General features: G+C 44.8%; 3 long non-coding RNA genes across 4 annotated transcripts in view; 1 reads left to right on the forward strand and 2 right to left on the reverse strand.

Annotated features, from left to right (window-relative positions):
• Positions 1 to 25,773, reverse strand: part of LOC310660487 — a 330,629-nt gene that overhangs the window by 174,462 nt on the left and 130,394 nt on the right. The window lies entirely within an intron of this gene.
• The window catches only part of LOC310660535, a 195,007-nt gene continuing 169,250 nt past the window's right edge, over positions 17 to 25,773 (forward strand). Inside the window, exons 1-2 of one of the 2 annotated variants that reach the window (XR_014503489.1) lie at positions 17 to 362; positions 8,791 to 9,228. This is a non-coding gene — a long non-coding RNA (uncharacterized lncRNA). Of the gene's footprint in view, positions 363 to 8,790; positions 9,229 to 25,773 lie in introns of those variants that run through there. The other variant, XR_014503490.1, reaches the window with a different exon arrangement.
• Positions 11,187 to 11,691, reverse strand: LOC310660556. The gene is made up of 2 exons (XR_014503510.1): positions 11,628 to 11,691; positions 11,187 to 11,394 (listed from the first exon to the last, which is right to left on the reverse strand). It is a non-coding gene; the product is annotated as an uncharacterized lncRNA (long non-coding RNA).

A 25,773-nucleotide genomic window follows, 5' to 3' on the forward strand; every position in this document is an offset into this window, starting at 1 on the left:
GGCCAATCGGAGCCCAGAGCCGCAGGGCGCGGAATGGAGAGAGGCGGAGGCCCTAACCGCCTCCACCAATGGCGGAAGGCCTGTGCTAAGTGGAAGGGTGCGATTGGCCAAGGGTCCCGACCATTCGCAGGCTAAGAGGAGGTCGGGTTTGGTTGCGCGTCACGTGAGGCGCACGGGAGCGTCGGCCTCTCAGGCGAGCGCCGCTTTCGCAGCAGGGTCTGCAGTGGGGGGCGACTTCTGACTTGCGAAGCTTTGCTGGGAGCGTTGCATCCTGGGGATTGTAGTTTGCAGCTGATGTGGCTTGTCAGGCTCTTCTTGCGTAAAGCTGACTATCCCTGTGGAAACACTCTGGATGCTTTCCTGTAAGTAGTGATGAGCTGGACAAAGGCAAATTAAACCGAGCCTCTTTCCAGATGGAGCAGGCCATGCGGATTAGTTCCTGCGTTTGCTGCTGATCATGTGGCCACACTCTTCAGAGGATCGGCTTTGCAGCCACTGCTTGGCTCTCGAGGGGCAAAAGTGGCAATCAGTGTCCCTTTACCTTTCTACATGTTTTAGTGCTCCCTTTGCCACCCTGATGTATGTGCGTATCGCTCAGACTTTTATTTTATTTACTCTGCTGAAGCCCCTGTGCTGCTTTATTAGTACTTCAGAGCAGCTCACGTACCCTCCCAACATTTCTGCAATGAAAATAGGGACATCCTGTTCAATAATAATAATAATATTTATACCCAGCCTATCTGACCAGATTGCTTCCAAAATATATTTTAAAAATCATTAAACATTAAACGTATACAGGGCTGCCTTCAGATGTCTTCTAAAGGTCCTATAGTTACTTATCTCCTTGGCTTGGGGGTCACATAATTCCATTCCCTCTGATGAAAATAGGGATGTCCTAAGGAAAAGTGGGACCATCAGAAATCGGGACAGCTTCTGTGAATCTGGGACTTTCCCTGGAAAATAGGGACACTTGGAGGGTCTGAGCTTGCAGTTTTGAAATGGTTGTGAAGAAATAAAAAATAGAAATTGAAAAAGCCAACAGCATTAGGAAAATGTCTGTGTTGGGGGGAATACCCTCCTCCCACTTACGCCTCAACAGAGCCTAGGCAAATCAAAGGTCTTCATCTGGTTTCCAAAAGGTAGCACTGTCAGCACCAGGCAATCATCCCTGGGAAATATTTCCATAAGCAGAACAAGGCATCGCAAGTGGCTCTTTCTCTGGTCATTACAATTGAAATGCTTGCTAGTCTGGGAATTGCTATAGCTCTGAAACACATTGCTGTTGTTTTATTTATATAGCTTAATCCATAGTGTGTCTTATAATCTAGAACAGGTGGGGAGCTCTATATCAGGGGCCAAAGGCAGTATTCCAGACCTCTCTATCCTGCCCTTGGAAGTCTCTTAGGTGTTGTCCCCTTCCCAAGCATCACCCATTAGCAGCCCTGCTCCTTGATTTGCCTGGCCTGAAAGGTGTCCTGGAAGAGTGGTGATGCCTCTTGCTTCCTCGCATTGAATATACAGATAGGCGTATGTTGTGATTTGTGTGTGGCCACCCACTGTAGAAAGGTAGAAGTCATGGCCATTGCTCCACCTGCTTTTGCTTCTGGCGCTAACCGCTGCTGGTATGTGGCCCTGGGGAAGGTTACGCACTAGGGAATGTACCTCTCAAACTGGGAAAGGTTCCTCACCCTTGAACCAGACATTTCTGAAATATCTCCTTTGTGTCTAACGAAGATAAGGGAGAGAAACAGAGGCAGGTGTAAACAACAAACAGTTCAGTTACACACGCGTTAGTTAAGTTACCATACTAGTGTATTGGGACTAAAGGGCTGTGCCTATAACTTCATGGAAAATGTTTTGAGGAGAGCTCTGGAAAACATAAGCGAGATGACCTCATAGGGCCATTCTGGAAGGCAGTTCCAGGCATAACGGGCAACGGGGGAGAAATGGCAGTCTCATTTGAGGAAATAAAAGTGCAGCAGAAGGCTGAGGGTGGTGGAGTTGGATGAAGATCGGGCACGTATGTTTTATGGTATAAGAACAGAGAGATGTGGAGGTAAAGGTGAGAAGGTTGTGAAGGACCCAGGAACATACAGGAAGCTAGTGTATGGATTTATGGAGAGGTGTCATGTGATCAGGGTGATGGAAAAGGTGAATAATGTAATAATAATAATAATAATAATAATAATTTATTATTTGTACCCCGCCCACCTGGCTGGGTTTCCCCAGCCACTCTGGGCGGCTTCCAACAAAGATTAAAAATACATTAGAATGTCACACATTAACAACTTCCCTGAACATGCTGGACAGAAGTGAGGTGATGGAAGGCCAGAGAGGAGATGAGGCAAAAAGCTGACCAGGGAACAACTCCCCTAGGAGGAAAAGTTCCTGTGTTTGTGACTTTGGGGTTTGGATAAAGGATGAGGAAGAGGCAACATGATAGGAGTGTTGTTGTTTAATCGGGTCCGACTCTTTGTGACCCCCTGGACCAGAGCACTCCAGGCACTCCTGTCTTCCACTGCCTCCCGCAGTTTGGTCAAACTCATGCTGGTAGCTTCGAGAACACTGTCCAACCATTTCGTCCTCTGTCGTCCCCTTCTCCTTGTGCCCTCCATCTTTCCCAACATCAGGGTCTTTTCCAGGGAGCCTTCTCTACTCATGAGGTGGCCAAAGTATTGGAGCCTCAGCTTCACGATCTGTCCTTCCAGTGAGCACTCAGGGCTGATTTCCTTAAGAATGGGTAGGTTTGATCATCTTGCAGTCCATGGGACTCTCAAGAGTCTCCTCCAACACCATAATTCAAAAGCATCAATTCTTCAGCGATCAGGCTTCTTTATGGTCCAGCTCTCACTTCCATACATCACTACTGGGAAAACCATGGCTTTAACTATACGGACCTTTGTTGGCAAGGTGATGCCTCGTGGATAGAGAAAGGCTTTCCCGCCTTTCTCGTAACAATAGAACTTGTAGACATCCAATGAAGCTGAAATGTTGGAGGCTTCAGAACAATCAGAATAAAGGACTTCTTCACGCAGCGCAGAGTTCATCCATGGAATTTGCTCCCACAGGGTGGTCACCAACTTGGATAATTTTGGGTTGGACATATTCATGGAGGAGGAGACTGCTAGCCACGATGGCTGTGTTCCACCTTCACTGTCGGCCTCTCAATGTCCGTTGCCGGGAACCGCAGGCTCGGAGAGCGCTGTTGTGCTCAAGGTCCGTTTGCAAGCTCCCCTAGGCCCCCGGCTGACCCTTGTGAGAAGAGGAGTCTGGAGTAGATGCTCCATTGGCCTGATCCAGAAGCATGTTCAAGGCATGGACCAGAGAGTTGCTTCTGAGGGGGACGCAGAAGAAGCGGCATATTGCAATTTTATAAAGAGAGAACCAAAGTTCAACGAAGGATGGTGATGTTATGCGCTCTTAAGTGCTGAGAAACTGGCTATGACAGCACTTGTATGTAAGTGCTGCCTTTCAGCTTACCTCTTCAAATAAATATATTGTTCTTCTCATGCTACAGGTTTAGAGAAAACCTGTGCTGCAATAGCTTTCTCGCAGACCTATTGCCACCCTGTGCACCCTTGGAAGCATATGCAGCATTTATCAAGGTCCATCCTGAATTTTCACACATTTTCTTTTAAACCAGCCTTGGATTTTTTTTTATAGCAGTTACCAGGGTCTCTTCTCTTCCTTCCTTGCAAGAGATGTGGAAACCTTAGATGCAGCAACGTCTGGGTCTGTTTTCACCTGCCTCTCCCCCCCCCCCATAAAAGAAGACTTAAGACTTCTGTAGGCCGTATCTGACAGCCAATTTGCATCTATACGTTTCATCACCCGGGATGTCATCATTCAGTGACTCACACTTGAATGTAGGCAGTTTTGCTAACCAATCAGAATGTTACAGATCGGCCTATATTTTTACTACGTTGTGTTTGCCAGAATTACAGGATGTCACTGGCAGGTGAAAGCTTCATCTTCATGCAGAAACGTACTGAATGTCTTCTTCTCTAACTCTCAGACCCTCAGTGTTACAATATGTTTGCATCTTCTTGATCGGAGGCTGAGGAGAAAAATACAAAGCGTTGGAGTGGAAAGTGGTTCCTCAACCCCAACTCCCCAGTAGTCATTTATATCCTGCATCACCCATTCACTGTTTTTCCACCAAGCCTGGTTGACTTGAGGACTGTGCCTTTGAGGACATTATCCAGGCCAGGGGTAGCCAATATGTTGCCTTCCAGCTGTTGCTGGATTGCAGTTCCTGTCATCTCTTATCACTGGCCGTACTAGTTGAATCCGATAGGAATTGCAATCCACAGCCTGTACAGGGTACCATATTAGTTACTACTTGTGACTAGGTTGTGATACTAGGTTGTGGCACCGTGGTCTAAACCACTGAGCCTCTTGGGCTTGCCGATCAGAAAGTCGGTGGTTCGAATCCCCGCAATGGGATGAGCTCCTGTTGCTCTGTTCCAATTCCTGCCGGCCTAGCAGTTCGAAAGCACGCCAGTGCAAGTAGATAAATAGGTACCACCATGGCGGGAAGGTAAATGGCTTTTCCGTGCACTCTGGCTTCCCTCATGGTGTTCTGTTGTGCCAGAAGCGGTTTAGTCATGCTGGCCACATGACTCGGAAAGCTGTCTGAGGACAAACTCCCGCCTCCTCGGCCTGAAAGCGAGATGAGCTCCGCACCCCATAGTCGCCTTTGACTGGACTTAACCGTCCAGGGGCCCTTTACCTTACCTTTTACCTTACTAGTCTAACTTGTCTCTTGTTTAAGTGCCATCTCCCTTTCTCTGAATGCTGCCTTCAATCTTGATCCCAGCTCGGTTTTGATGACACACTTGATCCTTGCCCTCTTGATCCTTCTTTATTGCCTTGGCTTGTAACCCCTGATGATTTTGGACCAGGCAGCTGCTGCAAGTCCAATTGGGTTGATAGCCAGGGCCCCTTCTGGTCCCAGAGCCTCGGTGCCTGAAGCCTGACAAAGGGTCAGCTTTTAAATAACTGGGACCCAGGACCACAGAAGAAGAGGGTTGTATGCGGAAGAACAGGTAAAAGTCTAGCAGGTTCAACGATCCCAGTAAGAACCACTCTAATTATGGTGCTATTTAAAATTGTTTGCATGTAATTTTATTCTCAAGAGGCTCCCTGGGCTCCCTTTGGGAGATGAATGGTGGGCTTACGATTTTTAAATAAACAAATGTGTGAATGAAATTAACATGCACATTTTGTGTTATGTAAATAGGTAGCTGCAGGAAAGTGTGAGATAATGTCAGCACCATGAGGGTGGTTGTGGTGGCAAGAAACTTAACACTTTCTCTCCTGGCTACGGTCCCAACAAAATTGCCTCTCCAAGTCTGCTGTTTGCTTTCAAGGGAAACTCCTGGTGGCGACCTTAAGCAAACACTTTCCCCTTGCAGCAGAGAAAGCCTTAGCCCTGTCCTTTTTGTTGTGACATGATTATTGGTAGACGGAAGCGGCAACAGTGGTGCAATTCTGGGTATCACTGGCACATGCAGAAGCCATATGGAAGAATCTGCAGTACCAAAACAGATGTTCACTCCACTACCCTTATATGTGTTCTTTAGGCATTGTAATCCATAGTCTTAAAAGAAACTGACATGTCAGTTGGTCAGAGGTGGAGCATCCAGAATAGAAGGCATATAAATCTTATCTCTGTGCTTTTGCTAACAACAAACACAGTAGCAAACAAACCTAAAGAATGTGACCTTTCCTTAAGATATATTAAAAAATATATTTTATCTAATAAGATTACTATTTTATTGTTTATTTTATAAATCCGTGTTTTAATTCTGGGGGTGTGGTGAGGTTTTTTTCTTTGTGTTTATTGATTCATGCTTTCGTGTTTTATTTTGTACATATATTTATATATTTTTAAAAATTGCTTTTTTCTTAGAAGCCTCCCAGAAAAAATTATGGGGTGGCATACAAATGCCATCAATTTTTGCCCTGGATAGGAATAATGGTGTATACATGTTCAGGAAAGATGCAAGTTTTTCACATCTGTTTTGGTTTTGCAAAAGCACCATGTTACTGCTTTTAAGATCTTTAAAGTTGCTAACTGTTTCAGTTAATCTAATGTATGATAAAAAGAAAAATTAATATCCTGCATATGTCAGCATTATTATAACCACCATGCATTAATGAGAGAGAGAGAGAGAGCGCGCTTCTATTAAACCAATCTTTACATATCATACATCAGTAGAATTTATTTGTTTGGGCTACTGGCCATAACAAAACATACAACAAAATACCAGAAAAAATAAAATTAAAAAAATCCTCCCAATACAGCCCCACAGAGCATCAGTAGCCCAACATCAACTAGCACTGGGCCACAAATACACTTACAGGCCAAAAGTACCGTACTTTTCCGTATATAAGACGAGGATTTTTTCTGAGAAAATTATGGGGAAAGGGGGGGGTCGTCTTATACATGGATAATGCATCGGGGGGACGTGGGATTGGTTGCTGCCGCAACCCGGAGATTGACAGTGGCTATTTGGCGTGTTATTGGTGGCTTTGGCAAGGGCTGGTGTTGATTTGCTTCCGCTGTGGCAATTGGGTGGGCGATTGGCGGCTTTTGGGACGTGCGCGAGTGGCAGTGTAGGTCAGGTGGGTGAGCAACTTTCGGCAATCCTCCCCCCCCCAAAAAAGCTCAACAGCTGTGGACAATCTCCCCCCATTTTCCTAATTTCTTATACACGGGGGCGTGTTATACATGGGAAAATACAGTAATCAGTGCAGAAAGAGTCTCCTCGTTACTGACAAGCTCAGCCTTACTGTCATTTAAAGCATGTCCCTAGCACCTTGAATTGTCCAAGCTGCCCAGGAAAGCTTGCAAACCAAAAATTTAGGCTGACAAGGAAAGTTGCACTGTGAACTTGCTAATATCAATCAGTAAGAGAGACTCTCACTAGCTACACACTTATACAGCAACACCTCTGGAAACAAAAAGCAAATGCCGTTCTCTTTCTGCTTGACCCCTAATCCAATCAAGCCCTTTGGGTCACATCTTGATTTGACCTACTTAGAGCCTTGATGGAAGAAGCTCCATGCCTGATGCGCTGCCATTATTCCTAATTATGGTAGCGCACATCATTACTTATGGATTAGAACCCTCCACCAGACACAGAACCCTCTTTTGCACACTATATATATGTATGCATCACCATGGTGGAGATCTTAGATCCCAACCGCATGCAGATCAGGATCCCCTGTTGTTTACAAAGAAGTGGTACTTTAGTTCCAGTTTCTCTCTCTCTCTCTCTCTAGACAACTACTTTCTCAGGTGATCAAACCTGCAGGAGTTCTTTGCTCTTAAGCCCTTGTGGATCAGACTTTATGGGTTCAGTCCTAGCCTGCATTGCTCCAATCCTTGTTAGTTTGGCTCCTCTCCGTACCTCCCTTCCGTCTTTGTTCATTTTACTTGGATTAGTTGGGACTCGCAGAGAAGTGCGTAGTGCGTGCATCTCCATTTGAATGGTGGTTCTGTGCAACTCAGGGCTCAACCCACTCTCTGCCTCCTATCATTGTCCTTTCTTCAACTCCTTCTAGATAATCAATATAGTAAAGGTAAAGGGACCTCTGACCATTAGGTCCAGTCGTGGCCGACTCTGGGGTTTCCTGTCCAGGGAAGTTTTTAATATTTAAAGCTGTACTGTTTTTAACACTTGATTGGGAGCCGCCCACAGTGGCTGAGGAAACTCAGCCAGATGGGCGGGGTATAAATAAATTATTATTATTATTATTATTATTATTATTATTATGGTGCTCATCTCGCTTTATTGGCTGAGGGAGCCAGCGTACAGCTTCTGGGTCATGTGGCCAGCACGACTAAGTGGCTTCTGGCAAACCAGAGCAGCGCACGGAAATGCCATTTACCTTCCTGCCGGAGCGGTACCTATTTATCTACTTGCACTTTGACGTGCTTTCGAACTGCTAGTTTGGCAGGAGCAGGGACCGATCAACGGGAGCTCACCCCGTTGCAGGGATTCGAACCGCCGACCTTGTGATCGGCAAGTCCTAGGCTCTGTGGTTTAACCCACAGCGCCGCCCGCGTTGTCCAAAAGAGCCAGGGTTGTCTGACCCGCAAGAAGTTGCGATAACACTCAGTGAGCACATGCTGAGGACGATCTCCTGATCTGCTGCAACCCTGTCACTGAGAGCGTCTCTCCACCCTCCTGACTTGGAATATGCCGTTCTTATTTCAGTCGTTCTCTCCCTCGCTGAAAGTTGCACAGGTGCCAGTGCCCGCTTTGTAGCAACATGTATTTCCACTCCAACCTTCCTCTTTAACCCACTTTGGCTCCTTGCATGCTTATCTGACGCCTACCATCGTCTCCATATTTGGCATTAGACCCCGCCTACCTCTACCACCCTGTCAGATTTAACCGCAGTGTTGCTGGTTCAAATCTAATGCCGTCTGTGTAAAGAATCAATCTTTATGTTTTGCAATGAATTCCATGCTCTTTTATCCCGAAACTTGGTCTATCAGCTGGTTGCTGATTTCCCCTGCTATATGTGGTATCTACCTGTACTCCAAAAACATGCTCTGCTCATTGTACATGTGAAAACCAACACAGGATGTAGACAAGGACATAGAGTAGCATTGCTCCTATTGGCCAGGGAAATCTTTGATTTATGTTGATTGGAGTAGTTTCCATCATGTAGAAGGTGCTGTAACAATTCATGCTAAATACTTGTATAAATAACAGTGTAGAATACTTAATGGAGACTGTTTAGTGTTGAATGTTTTTCACTGTCTTCCCACAGATGCAATAATGCAGATTAAGAGGCACATTTGTGATATTGTCCATCTGGAATCAATGCTAGAATCTCAGTGAAGCCTAACACCCTCTTTAAACGAAACCTTAATATGCAATTTTTCAGTTCATGCTGAAACTTTATATCTGCATACCATGGCACTGATTTTACAGCTGATAAAGAATATATGTGCGTGTTTCTGAGAGGAAATTGAGCTGCTAACTGCTAGTTTCCATTAAAACAGATCTGGGAGGAACAATGGGGGATATCCGACTAAGTTAGAGCAGACCTGTTAAATTCATGGTCTTGTAACTTGAGTCAGTCGGTTGAAGTGGGTCTACTCAGACTAATGCAATATATCATTCCATATGTGGATCCTATCATCAGTGCTGGGAAACCAGATTCTTCAGCTAGCCAAAATAAATTGTGAATGTTCATCCTGGGCAACCTTGTTTCTAGCAAATGATTTATTTTGTGCCAGAAATTGAACAGAAGAGAGTAAACAACCATCTCGACTTTGGAGCATTCCTGTTTTCATATCCTAAATGAAATTTGCAGGGTTTGTTAGTGTAGGCTGTAAACCTGAGCCAGAGAAAGATGCAGAATTAAAAAGGTGGAAGGGACCTCAGAGGAAATCGAATCCACCTTTTGCTTCATGTAGGCTCTACAGCCACAGTGAATCCCTGATAGATTTCTGTTTGGCCTTTGCCTTTCCTGCATTAAGCAAAATACCCTCAGGGAAAGGGAGCCCACAGTTTTCCACAAATGAACAACTCTTATCTAGGAATAGATAAGAGTCCATTTCAATTCTCCCAGCTCACAGCCAAGAAAAACAGGTATACATTTAAAAACCAAAGTGCAAAACTGACTTCATAATAACAGAATAAAACAACAACACAATAGCAAGTGCAAAAATGTGCAAACAACAACGACATTTCGGTACTATAAATAAAACATCAACAAAATACAGCAGCAGAAATAAAAAGTGAGCGTGACAGTTTCACCTTGGACCTAGAAACACCCCTCCCATGTCACTGTTCCCTGTCCGTCTCCTGCAGAAACTTCTTATAAAGCTTCCAAAGGCAACAGGTGGGGAAACTGGAAACACCTGTCCCATGATGTTGCTCTGTTCTCAATATTTCTTTTAAAAAAATATCTCATGAAAATTTATCAGCATTTTAGAACAAATTTCTCTTACCGTGTGGAGTTTTGACTAAAATATGACAACCCTAACTCACCAAACTGGGCACAATTAGTAAATGTTCGTCTTAAAACATGGCATCTGGAACTGGGCACGGTATTCCAAATATAATTTTATTTTCTTATTGTCCTGCAATATTTGGATTTCTCGATTAACTGAACAAATTATACTGCTGGAAAAAGCTTGGTGTAAGAAAAAGAAAGAACATGCGAACATTCAGCCTGTCATTTGTTCTTGCGATGCAGCTGTTTGTTCACTATACCTGAGCCATTGTATTTCTTGTTCTACAGGTATAGCAGGATATTTGAACATCCCCGTTGCACAAAAAAACCCAAAACCTGATTCCCCTTTCTTGGAGGTGGTGCTTCTAATAAGTGATTCATCCGTGACTTTTTTCAAAGTGGTAATGAAGGTGTTCAGATGAGGTTGTGGTCCTTTCTTACACTTCAGTATTACACTTCAGGTTACCAGCTCAGCAAAAGTTCGGGAAGAGATTTTTTAGACATTGGGGGTGGGGAATTAATTAGGATCGCGGAGCACATAAGAATTCTTTTGAAACATCTGAAGCCTGTCAGAAAGTAGGAGTTACCTGCTTGCTGCAGACTAGAATAACAAAGAACGTTGCTAATTGTTTAGCGGTCAGGCTTTCAAATCTGTCAGGAATGGGACTAAAATAGTAGTTGGGGCTAAAATGACATCCCTATTAAAACCTCACAAATCTGATCCACTAGCCAATTAACAGGCAATTGCTGGATTGAACTGGTAGAGGGTATGTTTCTGAAACATTGCAGAACTGTTCCTTTAGGCAGGGCTTGCAGTGGTCTGTATTCCATTCGAATAGTGTTGGGACATTAAACATATTAGACTTCAGAATGTGATTGATCAAGTTCCATATCTGAAGCCTGGCGTATTTTTCAGACCCAAGTAGTTAAAATTGAAAAATACTGATGGGGTCATTGACTGCATCCTTCGGCTAGTGAAATATACATCTTTTGCTAGCAGATATAACATGATGAATGGATCAGCTATTCATTTGAGAGCAAGGTTTGATAGGAAGCACTGGGCCTGTGGAATTTTGGAACATTTCTTCTGACCCATTTCTTGATGTTTTAGATATGCCTGGCGGGATCCCTTTTGTTCTATGTACAACCCATTATAGATTTGTGGATCATGAAGTTTTTGATTTGCGTGTGATTCCCCCCCCATTACTCTTATAATTTTTGTAATACACCTCTGTGAAGTTATGGATTCCAGAAAGCTTATGTAATTGTCTGGGAATTAATTTACCAATAAACCAATAGCACAATTCAGCCAAAGTCAAGCACTGATTTGAATGAGAGAGACTTGAAGTTAACTCTTCCAACAAAGAAGCAGTGGGAGTTAAAAGCACTTAACTTTGGCTGGATTGAGGCCTTACCGTGGTACCTCGGGTTAAGTACCGGAGGTCTGTTCTTAACCTGAAACTGTTCTTAACTGGAAACACCACTTTAGCTAATGGGACCTCCTGTGGCCGCCGCGCCGCCAGAGCACGATTTCTGTTCTCATCCTGAAGCAAAGTTCTTAACCTGAAGTACTGTTTCTGGGTTAGCGGAGTCTGTAACCTGAAGCGTATGTAACCTGAAGCGTATGTAACCCGAGGTACCACTGTATTTTCATAGAATCATAGAACTGTAGAATTGGAAGGGACCCCTAGGATCATCATGTCCAACATGATGCCAGAATCTTAAAGCATCCATGACAGACGGCCATCCAACCTCTGCTTAAAAACTTCCAAGGAAGGAGAACCCACAACCTCCCAAGGGAGAGCGTTCCAATGTTCCACTTCAGGCAGAACAGAAAATGGCGCCCTCCATGCTCACATACTGCCATGGCTGCCTCTTCCACACCCAGCCACTTCCTCTGCTGCATGCCCGCTAATGTGCCCGCCTCCTCCACAACTGCCCACCACTACACCCAGGCACAGAGGAAGTGGCGACAAACAATCAGGTAGAGGAAACAATCAGGTGGTGTACGGGCAATCTATCCGGAAGATATTTGTATTTTGAGGAGTTAGTTATCTGACTTGGCTGCCCTTTTCCTGCCCCCTGTTCCTTCCTTTTCCCTATCTTTTGCGAAGCTCTTTGACGGCTGAGAACAGCCTTTAATGTCCTAGTCCTAATCTGTTGGAAGGAAGTGATATTGCTGGGTACAGTGGTACCCCGGGTTAAGAACTTAATTTGTTCTGGAGGTCCGTTCCTAACCTGAAACTGTTTTTAACCTGAGGTACCACTTTACCTAATGGGGCCTCCCGCCGCCGCGTGATTTCTGTTCTCATCCTGAAGCAAAGTTCTTAACCCGAGGTACTATTTCTGGGTTAGCGGCGTCTGTAACCTGAAGCGTCTGTAACCTGAGGTACCACTGTACTTTCTTTCATGTCAGACATTGTTTGGAGAACGTGAGGCACTGGGAGAGGTAGCTAATGAATGACCTGCACGTAGCTAGTCTGGCAAGCCACACAGGCCAACACGCTAGCTATCTATAAATCAGATGGTGCTGGGCATAGTTTTTTAGATGCTCATGCACGGACTGATGGCCGCAGGGCTGTGCAAACTAAGGCTACCTGCGGAGTCACTTCACCACTTCTTGAGGGCTTCTAAGTGGCAGATTGAGGTGCATGCTTGGCATGTATATCTTGCAAAACTCGTGCTTTGTATTGCTGTTGAATCTCATTTTGAAAGAACCACCTTGCATTTGGCAAGCCAGGTGGGCACGGGTGACACTGGGTGGGCCTGGTGGAAGCTGTATCTGCTTCCTGTGCCAACCACCTCAACTCGCCTCACGGGCAGGCAGGACCTGTGTTTGATCACCTTTCCCTAGAAGGCTTGCCAAAATGGCAGTGGGGAGATTCTCTTTCGCATCAAGAAAAGGAAACCCGCCATTCTGAATCACGATTCTGCTCCACCGAAACTTCGAAAGTGAGCCTGTGAGTTTAATATATAATGAACTGAAGAAACTTCTTAATTACACATTCCCGAAAAAAACGGAAGCCTTTCTATTAGGGATCATAGGGGAGGAAGTTAAGAAGGAGGACCATAAACTATTCCAATATGCTACTGCAGCAGCTAGAATACTGGTAGCTCAAAAATGGAAATTACAGGAGACCCCAGCGATAATGGAATGTCAGGCTAAATTTTTTGAGTATACAGAATTAGCTAAAATGACCTACAGAATTTGAAACCAAAAAGGGACAAAGTTTGAAGAAGAGGGGGGTAAATTTGTGGCATATATAAGATCTAACTGTAGAAATTTAAAGACTTCAGCAGGGTTGATATAAATTCTGTGATGTGTATGGAAGGTGAATAAGAATCTACAAGAGAAGACATATATTAAGAAAACCAAAGCGGGAAGGAAGTCTGGGCGTGAATATACGCAGTGTAAATAAGATGACATAAAATGATGAATGTAAAAGATTGTTTTATTTTGTTTTATTTTTGTTTGTGAAAAATTTAATAAAAAGCAATTTAAAAAAAAGAAAGAAAGTGAGCCTGTGAGTGACGACTTCATGCGTTGCTGTAGAAAGAAAGAAAGAACGAAAGAAAGAAAGAAAGAAAGAAAGAAAGGAAGGAAGAAAGAAAGAAAGATGCCCATAAATTTGATAGAATCAAGCCATTTTGATTTGCCTCGGGTTGATAAATCTTTGGCATATTGGCTCAACAAAGTTTACTATCCCACTAATAGAGTATCTTTAGTGCATTAAGTAATTCAGGCAGAAAAATTCAGATCATGTATCGTTAATGTCAGCAAAGAATCCTTCATGCCTGAAAAATTACCTTGTCAAGCTTTCTTCGTCTCTTTCCATTATGAGGTTTGTAGCCTAAATGTTTCTAGCCTTGAGGGACAAGAGGTTATATTGTATCCAATATTATTTTCAGTTATTATAGTTACTAATAATTTGGAATCATATCGCCCATCTTGGGATTTTCTGTCTGCCCTTTGACACTCTGCTAACCAACTCTGCAATGTTAATGAATGTGTCAAGACTGCGAGAAGTATCCCTGGCGTGCAGTGGTTCAGCAGAACGCAAACCTGAAGCTTATGTGCTTAGAAAAGAAGTATAATTTTAATTTGCAATAAATGTATCAGAGGGGTGACCAAAATATGCCTGAGAATAAAGTTCAGCAGTTGACTAATATTTGAAGTTGAATGTTTTATTTGCATTTTCTAATCTAACACCGCACACACGCATTCGCTAAAATTGCATTAGTCCCTGTGCACGAGAACTGAATCGCGTCGCAAAAATTAATAACTTCCAGCCGGTGAGTTCATACTTCAGGGGGGATTGACTCTCTTGTGCAGCCGTGTAAAAATATTTCATAATGCTTATCTGTCATTTCTCATTCCGTTTAGAGCAGGGAATGTCATTCCCAAACCAAATCTGCATCTACCTTGCACAAGGCGGCAAAGAAATAACAATTTACTAGTAAATACCAGCTTTCACACTGAAAGCAGAGATGCTTCCCCTTCACTCCCCACAGGATGGCCAAAGGGGTGAAGGAAAAATTCCCATGACCTTCCATTCTGTCAGGTTGCGGACTCCAGCCCCGCTCTGCCCCTCTCAGTCTAAGAACCGTTGGACGGATGTAAACAAGCATCTCACAGCTTTGCAGCCTTTGGGAGACAGGGCCAGCCCAACTCATTTTGCTGCTTGAGGTGAAGGACAAGTTCATTATTTAGAACAGGGTTGTCCAATGCACAGCCCAAGAGCTGCATGCAGCCATCAAGGCCATTTTTGGCGGCCCTCAGCAACGTTCGACCCCCCCAGCCCTTGCACTGCCTTCCTAAAGGCCCTGGGCTTTGGGAAAATAATAATAATAACTATTATTATTGTTTATTTATTTATGTCCCGCCCATCTGGCTGGGTTTCCCCAGCCATTCTGAGCCGCTCCCAACGGAATATTAAAAACACGATAAAACATCAAACATTAAAAGCTTCGCTAAGCAGGGCTGCCTTCAGATGTCTTCTAAAAGCCAGATAGCTGTTTATTTCCTTGACATCTGAGTGGAGGGCGTTCCACAGGGCGGGTGCCACTACCGAGAAGGCCCTCTGCCTGGTTCCCTGTAACCTTACTTCTCGCAGGGACGGAACAACCAGAAGGCCCTCAGAAGTGGACCTCAGTGTCTGTGCAGAGCAATCAGAGTGGAGACGCTCCTTCAGGTATACTGGGCTGAGGCCGTTTAGGACTTTAAAGGTCAGCACCAACACTTTGAATTTTGCTCGGAAACGTACTGGGAGCCAATGTAGGTCTTTCAGGACCGGTCTTATATGGTCTTGGCAGCCACTCCCAGTCACCAGTCTAGCTGCCGCTAGAGAGGTAGGGCTTTGACAGGGTCCTGCCTCGTTAGCAGTTTCCCAGCTTTGGAAAAGAGGTGGGAAGGCCCTGCCAGAGCCTCATGCCTCCTTCCCAAAGCCCGGCACCTCGCTAATCCAGCTTTGGGAAGACAACACAAGGGCTGGTGTGTGTGTGTCAAATTTTGGCCTTGCTCCCCCCCATGCGCAATAAGGGAGCTTGCGGCTTCGGGTTCCGTGTAGAAGTACTCTTGCGGCCTACTTGGTATGAACAGTTGGGCTGCCCTGATTTAGAGCTTTGTTTATTTATTGCAATTATATCCCCACCCCCCCACCCCCAAGGAGCTCTCTAGGTGGTAAAATTCACATTATTTCTCTTTTTTTAAAATAATATTTATTGCTTTTCGAACAATTTACACACTACAAAACCAAATAAAAACAGAAAAAAAGAACAATACAATATAAAGACACTACATAACACAAGACACATTAAACTAACAAAACCAAACAAAAACAATTTAAAACACTCAAACAATTTCAATATCGTATCTTTCATTCATTTATTTCACCGACCTCCTCACACCTCCCTTTTCGTATTCCACTTCCCCGGGGAGCCGAGGCGCGCCAGGTTGCCCAAGGAGGCGTTAACCGGCCCAGGTCGGAGATGGAGCAGGTCAAAATTCACATTATTTCTCTGGCCACTTTTGCCTCTGCCCTTGCCTGCATTGGCCCCTGGCTCTGCCCACCACAGGCTCGGTTGTCCCCAGGGGAATGTGGCTGCTAGGCCACGAAAGATTCCCCACTCCCATTAGAGACAGAGGTATCTTAGTGAGCTCTTGAGCGGAGCATTCTCTGAATGGAATCCTAAGTGCAGATGCTTTGAGGTTTCATTGTTATTTTTGGCCATGACATTTGTCTGCCTATGGTAAGGAGTTTTCATAACTTGGCTGAGAAAAGGCTTGCACTCAAGCCCTCGAGCTATGTCAGGAGTAAGACTCGGAAATGTACTTAGAGAGTGTCAAAGCAAGCGAAATGAATTCACTATGGCCTGACCTTTCCTTTCACTCAATTTTATTTGGAACAGAATTCTGCCTCTGTACATCTAGGGTAATAGCACAGTGGACTACACAACTCAGTGCTTTTCTTTTCAAAACATCACCACCTCATTGTATAGCCAGATTCACAAGTTCAGGGAAGTTTTTAATATGTGACATTTTAGTGTATTTTTCTTTTTTTTATAATTAATTTTTATTCAGTTTCCAATATATATTCCATCAATATTTAGACATTCGTCTTTTACATATACATCTTTTGGACTTCCCTCAGCCTATCTGACAGTTCTCCATATTATCACTACTACTCACATTTCTTAATTTTATATTGCACTTTACCAATCTTAATCTTATCATAGCATTCAAGCAACATTTCAATCAATCTTAGTGTATTTTAGTGTATTTTTCATCTTTGTTGGAAGCCGCCCAGAGTGGCTGGGGAAACCCAGCCAGATGGGCGGGGTACAAATAATAAATTATTATTATTATTATTATTATTATTATTATTATTATTATTATTATTTGTTAAGGTGCTACGCTTGCATTGTGATTTATATTTGTTTTGTGCTTAACTTGGTGAGAATGACCGCTCCATTTGAGTTTTGCAGTGGACCTGCATGCCCTTGGGCTTTTTCTAACACCATTTTAATGCAAGGGGAAGGTATTTTCAAATATCCCTAGCAGATTGTCTCATATTGGATACTAATGGGTAGAGCCTGCCTTGAGTTTTTAATTTTCGTACAGCGTAGAAATATTTGATGACTGGTTCATTATTTTTTCATTTATTTATACAATAACCTCCGCTGCATTACGGGGTATCTTTGGGAGAAGAAAAAGCTAAGGAGCAAACCCTACGCAAATCCAGAGTGGAGTCCCTAAGAGGGTTTGAAGGTGCCTTGTATGTCTCCTGGCAACTCCTGCAGCCAGGCTGATGCAAAAGATATTGCTCTGCTTTCCTTGGACCACCTCAGTGAGGCTGAGAAGGGGGTATTGTTGTCATCATCATCAACCTTTTATTCGACCGTCAGTCAGAGAAAGGAACATGTCAGTACACAGTTAAAACATCGAAAAAGATTTTTAAAACTTAGCCAACACTAAAATGGGCTAAACAGATAGCCCCATATCAATACAGTCAATTATAGTCTTACGATGCTTAAAAGCTAAAAAAAGAAATTTGGCCGCCAAGGAAGGTATAGCTCTAGTGACATTATTCAGCAAGTGTAATACCTGGTTTTCTCCGGGTAGGAAGCTAAATTGACATAGAAGTGGGTCTATAAAATTTTGTCTAAGCTCTGCATAAGAAGGACAAGTCAAGAGAATGTGTTCGGTGGACTCCACCACACCCATGGCACAATGACAGGTTCTCTGGGCATATGGTACTCCCCTGTACCTTCCCCACAATATCGCAGAGTCAAGGACATTTAATCTAGCCGCTGTAAAAAGTCTGCGGTATTCCACATAGTAGATTTCTGCAAGGTAGGGGGCTGGTATGGTCCGGTAAATCTGGTCCCCTAGGAACATCCCTGGTTTTACCTGGGCTATGTCCTCTTGCCTGGCAATGTCACTCAGTCTCCGGGAGATCACAGCTCTGGGGTACTGTTGTCTGGGCAGCCCAGGACCTCCATACACACTGCCCAGGCTTGCGCCCCAGGGAGGTCACTTCAATACTGCTAACACAGCGGTTTGACTTCACCCTTGGAGGTGCACTCCATTGTCTCTCAAGACAGATGCCAACAACAAGCAGCAACAATACTATTAAAGTGGAACCTCAGTTGTCGAATGTAATCCGTTCCAGAAGACTGTTCGAATTCCGAAATGTTCGACAACAGAGGCTCAATTGCCGGCCGGCAAATTCCTTTTAAAAAATGGAGAAATGTGCCACGGAAGCCATTCGACTTCTGAGGTGCATTCGAAAACAAAAATACAGTACTTAATTCGTTCTGGAGGTCCGTTCTTAACCTGAAACTGTTCTTAACCTGAAGCACCACTTTAGCTAATGGGGCCTCCTGCTGCTGCGCCGCCGGAGCACTATTTCTGTTCTCACCCTGAAGCAAAGTTCTTAACCTGAGGTACTACAGGGTTACATATGCTTCAGGTTACATACGCTTCAGGTTACACACTCCACTAACCCAGAAATAGTGCTTCAGGTTAAGAAATTTGCTTCAGGATAAGAACAGAAACCGGGCTCCGGCGGCAGGGCAGCAGCAGGAGGCCCCATTAGCTTAAGTGGTGCTTCAGGTTAAGAACAGTTTCAGGTTAAGAACGGACCTCCGGAATGAATTAAGTACTTAACCCGAGGTACCACTGTATTTCTGGGTTAGCGGAGTCTGTAACCTGAAGCGTATGTAACCTGAAGCGTATGTAAGCCAATGTACCACTGTATTCACTTCCAGGTCGTCAGCGTCCGGGTTCCGAATTGTTCAGCTTCCAAAGCGTTCAACAACCAAGGCTCCACTGTGCATTGTTTTGGTTTGTTTAGACCCTGCTGCTATTTTTGTATTCTTCTTCTTAGCTACAAGCAGGGCAGCAGGAGTAACTGAGCTACAGGGAACCAACAAATTGACCACTTTCAGTTGCTCATATCAAACTATTTGCAAACCATTTTCATGTGCCCACAGCCCCTTATATAGTTCCTTCCTTTGTGTACTGGCAAATCAAACTAGGAAGCCTCTAATTAACTATAGACCCCCTTTCTTTGCTCTCTGGGATGAAAAGCATCCTCTCGCTGTGATGTTTTGCAGAAGTGGCTTTGTGGAAGACTTGCTGAGGTGCACTGAGCAGGAAGCTGTCCTGGCAGAAGGAAGAACAGAAGGATGAAGGAAGAAGGAAGAAGGTAGAACATGCCGAGATCGATCAAGCAAACCGTGTCCCATGCCAGGAGGAAGGGGAAAGCATCCCAGAGCCAGCCGCAACTCTGATCCCCATGCCCGGTATGAAGAGCTATTTGAAGCTGAGCATGAAAGCAAAAGCTGTCAGCTTTGCCAACCTGATAGCACATTTTCCTAGCACGTAGCAGCATCCCTCCTGCCTTAAAATCCATCTCCAGGCATGCCTCTCTCTTCAGAAAAGGGAGAAAAGGTGCGTGTGTTGTGGAAGGAGTAAAAGATACGCTAAAAACATCTTCCTCGCCACGGTGTGTTCCTATTCAGGCATTGGGGATGCAGTCCCCACCCCCTTCCAGAAACTCATACAGTTTCAGCAAACATACTGAAGGGGGAAAAAAAGACTTCTCACCATTGAATTTTGCAGTATGAGAAGTACACTTGAGTTCCACTGAATCAATGATTTTGTCACTCAATGCTTAGATCACCCACCTGCTTCTTTTGAAGTATATATCTCCCTACCGATCAATGGCGCTGAGTCCAAGTTCCATTCCTTTCAGAAGCACAATGAACAGTTTTTTGGAGGGGGGGGGTGAGATTGATGCAAAAATTGCTGCGGCTAGTAGTGCCTGCTGCTTCTGTTCAAATAAGAACATGTTTGCGAATGCTGGTGATTGAATGCTCACCTTTTCCCCATTCCCTGTTGCTGCCACTCCTTCTTTGGAGAGAAATTACCTCTCCTGAGCAACCTGGCCAGCGAATTCTGCACCAGCCGACGTTTCCAGACCGTCTTCAGAGACAGCCCTACATATAATAATAATAATAATAAATTTTATTTATATCCCGCCCTCCCCAGCTGAAGCCGGGCTCAGGGCGGCTAACAACAATAAAACAGTACAAACAACACTTTAAAATCATTCATTATAAAATTAATTAATTCAAGCCACTGGCAACCATTGGGCCAGAGCTCTGCGAAGATTGCCAATGGAGGGAGTCAGGCTGTGCCCTGGCCAAAGGCCTGGTGGAACAGTTCTGTCTTGCAGGCCCTGCGGAAAGATGTTAAGTCCCGCAGGGCCCTGGTCTCTTGTGACAGAGTGTTCCACCAGATCAGAGCCATGGCCGAAAAAGCCCTGGCTCTAGTTGAGGCCAGCCTAACTCCCAAAGATTCCCAATCAGCTGCTTCTGGGGTAGTAAGGAGACATCATTAGCGGTAAAAAATATTGGAAATGACCACTGCTTCGTTGACTGCTGCTAGGCTCATCATTGCTGCCAAATGGACATACTTTCAGTTAACTGGATATACACCAATGGTATAATAAAACCTGGGAAGGAGTTTTTTTAAAAAACCCCCAAAACCTTACCTATTATATATAAAATGGGTGTTATTAATATTCTTATGTATCTTGTGTTTTTATGCTGCAAACTGCCCTGTGATCTTTGGAGGAAAGGAAGTATAATTTTTTAAAATAAAAATTAAATAAATAATGAATGAATGACATTAAGTCAAGGAAAATCAATCTATTATCAACATTTATTAATCATCAATCACTATATTGGAACCATACAATGTAAAAGGGGGGGGGGAGAAAGAAGGAAGTAGAGCAATACATTTTATCTTCTCTAATGAGATGGATGAGCCTGATGGAGATGATGATCACTGGGTTTGTGAGTTTTGAGTCTTAAGTTGCTGTGCTCTTTGATATTCAGCAGGTTTCTCTGTTTGCTCAGAAGATCACTTACATGGCTGGATCCAGCTGTGACCAGGTACAAAGCTGGAAATGCAAAGTTTTTCTTTTCTACTCCAGACCCCTTTTGACCCCCTAGATCTTTTCCAACTCCCTGCCTACACATTCCTATTGACCCCAGGGGAAACCCTGCTCTAGTCAGCAACGACTTCTAAGGTGTGGAATGGCTCCATCCATCCAGGCTGGCCATTGGCTTCCCTGACCAGGAAGTACTACAGAGACTTCCTGTTCAGGCTGGGACTTCACCCAACCTTTAGCTGTGTTCAAGTATGTCTACTCCTGATGTATGCTCTTCAGCTCTGGGTTCCTGCTCTTGCTCAGCAGCTACCTATGATCCGCAGAGGCTTTTGTATGATCTGGCCCACGGTGTCTTAGATGGGGAGGGGTGATGCAAAAAGGGACATTTCTGCAAAATTCCAGAAAGATAAAAGACATGGATTCTGATTGGTTCACATTTTCCAAAACCAGCTTCACGAAAACTGTTTTGACCCTGAGGAGTGAATTGCAGAATATTTTACATTTAAAATTAATATGACTGCTTACACAAAAATGTCCTGTAGCTCTCAGTAGACTGTAAATGCCTGCTAGTTGAGAATACTTTCACAGAGAGATCAAACAGCTTCTTTCTCTCCCAAAGAACTTTCTGCCTGAAATGTGCAATTTTGGTGGGGGGTTTTAGGTTAAAGGAGTATAGCATCTAGATCAAGGGAAGTAATAGTACCACTGTATTCTGCTCTGGTCAGACCTCACCTGGAGTACTGTGTCCAGTTCTGGGCACCACAGTTCAAGAAGGACACTGACAAACTGGAACATGTCCAGAGGAGGGCAACCAAAATGGTCAAAGGCCTGGAAACGATGCCTTATGAGGAACGGCTAAGGAAGCTGGGCATGTTTAGCCTGGAGAAGAGGAGGTTAAGGGGTGATATGATAGCCATGTTCAAATATATAAAAGGATGTCACATAGAGGAGGGAGAAAGGTTGTTTTCTGCTGCTCCAGAGAAGCGGACACGGAGCAATGGATCCAAACTACAAGAAAGAAGATTCCACCTAAACATTAGGAAGAACTTCCTGACAGTAAGAGCTGTTCGACAGTGGAATTTGCTGCCAAGGAGTGTGGTGGAGTCTCCTTCTTTGGAGGTCTTTAAGCAGAGGCTTGACAACCATATGTCAGGAGTGCTCTGATGGTGTTTCCTGCTTGGCAGGGGGTTGGACTCGATGGCCCTTGTGGTCTCTTCCAACTCTATGATTCTATGATTCTTTTTAGGTTTTTCCATTTGCTAATGTCAGGTGTGCATACAGGATTCAGTAAGTTAATGGATGTTTTTCCTTTCAAGAAAATGTTTACAGCGTCAATATAAAAAGTTCCAAACCGTTGGCCAGTGCTACTACCACCAGACATTAGGAAAAGCAACTTAACTATCACTCTTAACTTATTTTTAATTATTGCATTTGTATCTCACCTTTTTCTCCAAGACGCTCAAGGTGGCAGCCATGTTCTCTCCTGCCTTATTTAATCCCTACACCAACCCTATGAGGTAGGTCAGGCTGAGAGGCAGTGGCAGGCCCAAGGTCACACAGCCAGTTTCGTGGCCTAGTGGGGATATGAACCCTGGTCTCCAAGGTGCTAGTCTGACATTTTAAGCACTACACCACACTGGTTCTCAACACTTGCTGAATTCACTGCATTTGCTTCCCCATGTGAGGATTTTTGCTTCTGAAGAAAACACCAACCATTAGCCATCTCACCACAACCATGTTATAGAATCATATAACTGTAGAGTTTGGGGGGGAAGAAACCCACGGGTCAACATGTCCAACCCCTGCAATTCAGGGACCTCAGCTAAAGCATCCATGATGGATGGCCATCCAACCTCTGCTTAAAAACCTGCAATGAAGGAGAGTCCATCACTTCCCAAGGGAGTCCGTTCCACTGTCAAACAGCTCTTACTGTCTGAAAGTTCTTCCTGATGTTTGAGAATTGCCTTGTCAACCACAGAGCCTAGGACTTGCCGATCAGAAGGTTGGCGGTGAGCTCCCGTTGCTCGGTCCCAGCTCCTGCCAACCTAGCAGTTCGATAGCACGTCAAAGTGCAAGTAGATAAATAGGTACTGCTCCTGCGGGAAGGTAAACGGCATTGTCGTTCGCTGCTCTGGTTCGCCAGAAGCGGCTTAGTCATGCTGGCCACATGACCCGGAAGCTGTACGCTCGCTCCCTTGGCCAATAAAGTGAGATGAGCGCCGCAACCCCAGAGTTGGCCACGACTGGACCTAATGGTCAGGGGTCCCTTTACCTTTACCTCGGGTTAAGTACTTAATTTGTTCCAGAGGTTCGTTCTGTTCTTAACCTGAAGCACTGCTTTAGCTAATGGGGCCTCCCGCTGCTGCCGTGCCACCGGAGCACAATTTCTGTTCTCATCCTGAAGCAAAGTTCTTAACCTGAGGTACTATTTCTGGGTTAGCGGAGTCTGTAACCTGAAGCGTATGTAACCTGAAGCATATGTAACCTGAGGTACCACTGTAACTTGAATTCATTGGTTCGAATCCAATGCTCCAGAGCAAGAGAAAGCAAGCTTGTTCCATCTTCCATGCGACAGCCCCACAGATATTTGAAGATGGTTATCATATCTCCTCTCAGTCTCCTCTTTCAACCGTTCCTCATAATCATGGGTAGGCAAACTAAGGCCCAGGGGCCAGATCCGGCCCAATCGCCTACTAAATCCGGCCCGCAGACGGTCCAGGAATCAGTGTGTTTTTACATGAGTAGAATGTGTGCTTTTATTTAAAATGCATCTCTGGGTTATTTGAGGGGCCTGCTTGGTGTTTTTACATGAGTAGAATGTGTGCTTTTATTTAAAATGCATCTCTGGGTTATTTGAGGGGCATAGGAATTCATTCATTTTTTCCTTTCAAAATATAGTCCGGCCCCCCACAAGGTCTGAGGGACAGTGGACTGGCCCCCTGCTGAAAAAGTTTGCAGACCCCTGCTCATAAGGCTTGCTTTCCAGACTCTTGATCCTTTTGGTTGTTCCATGGTCAGCTAACATAAGCAGCACATTTCTTAAAAAAAAATACAGTGTTATGGGTTGGCAGGGCGAAGATTCCCCCCAAAGTCCTGGGAACCGGATTCGACCTCCATCCCCAATAACTTCTAGAGTTAGTAAATATAGGAGATTACTACAAATGCTTGAAGTCTTGACCGAGGTGTGAGAAAGCTTAGTAGTGAAAAAATATACACCGAGTCAGTTTCTCAGCCAGGATTTGCCTGGGGAGAAGAACCACAATACACAAAGGGCAACAGTCTGAATGATAATAACTCTGAAATTTTTACTGCTGTTTCCTATCGTAAAGCTCTAGTCCAGTATGTGCAACATATACAGTTCATATGTACGGTGTATAACCATTGGGGCTTATTCCAATGTTAATACATTTCTTCTTATCTGTTCTTACTGCTTCTTCTTGTAAGTTCCTGTATAACACAATCCTTAGGTAAGAATAGAAAAGTCCCCAAGGTATCGAGAATAACACAGGTGATGTAGACTGCTGGCTGGTTCAGGTTGCTAACCTGGGCAGAACAAGGTTTCCGGATGCCTCCCCTGTTTCACCCTGAAGGGCTTCCTCAGCTGACATTAGATCGTCAATGTGTACAACAGGTACAAAAGTAATTGCACTTGAACGATTCTCAGTAGGAATTATTATCATTCAGCCTGTTGCCCTTTGTGTATTGTGACTACTGTATTTGGGTAGCAAGGTATTGAACTTGGGGAGAAGAACCTTCACGTAGTACCAAGGAAGATAATGGGTGATGGGCACAAATGGTTACCCTGTGCTGTGAGCCCTTCCTTCTACGGAGGGACGGTGGAGCAGAGACAAAGGCCAGCTCGAAGATTTCAGCGTTTGATTATGTAAGTTGGGAGGCGGAGTTCCAGGCTGGCAGTGGGTGGTGACATAGGCTAAAGGAAAAATGGCGGTGAGAACTCCACGCACACTGGCTGGGACACTCTTGCAGTGTACTGTTCTGCACCCCTTCCACTGAAGGCTTCCGGTGTAAATAAACCATACAGTGGTACCCCACAAGACGAATGCCTCGGAAGACGAAAAACTCGCTAGACGAAAGGGTTTTTCGTTTTCTGAGGTGATTCGCAAGACGGATTTTCCTAAGGGCTTGCTTTGCTAGACGAAACAGCCCTGCCTCTCCTGTCATGGCGACGCTCACTGCACGCATGCACGCTCGCTTCCCCGTTCCTCTGGCTCCCTCCCACCATCCGACTGACAACTCCTCCGGCTCCCTCCGACCTTCCGGCTGCCTCGCGCCGCTGCCCACCGCCCTTGCGCGCTCCTCTCAGAGAGCCGCTGCTGCCAGCAGCCAGCGTTGCAGCCAGAGTTGCGCTCCTGAGCCCCGCCGTCCTCCAGCAGCCGCGTCGCGCGGTGGCCACAAGGCGCGGGTGAGTCCGAGCTACCGGCTGCGGCAGCTGCCCTGCTTCTCCCCGCCCCTCCCCGCCGTTGTTAGTGTTTAAATGCAGTGGTGCTTCGCAAGACGAAAAAACTCGCTCAACGAAAGAACTCGCGGAACGAATTAATTTCGTCTTGCGAGGCACCACTGTATTTCTAAGACACTGAAGACTCTGCCGTGCCATGATTTTCAAACGGAAACACAACCCTGCGCAAGTACAGTCGTACCTCAGAAGTTGCATGGAATCCGTTCCGTTCCGGAAGTCTGTTCGACTTCCTAAACATTTGAAAACCAAAGCACGGCTTCTAATTGGCTTTGGGAGCCAAAACATCCAAGTACCAAGGCGTTTGACAACCAAGGTACGACTATGCTTGGAACCCCTTGGAATCTCAGCAGA

Source organism: Podarcis tiliguerta, assembly GCF_965153285.1.
Source record: "Podarcis tiliguerta genome assembly, chromosome: 12".
Lineage (NCBI taxonomy): Eukaryota > Metazoa > Chordata > Lepidosauria > Squamata > Lacertidae > Podarcis > Podarcis tiliguerta.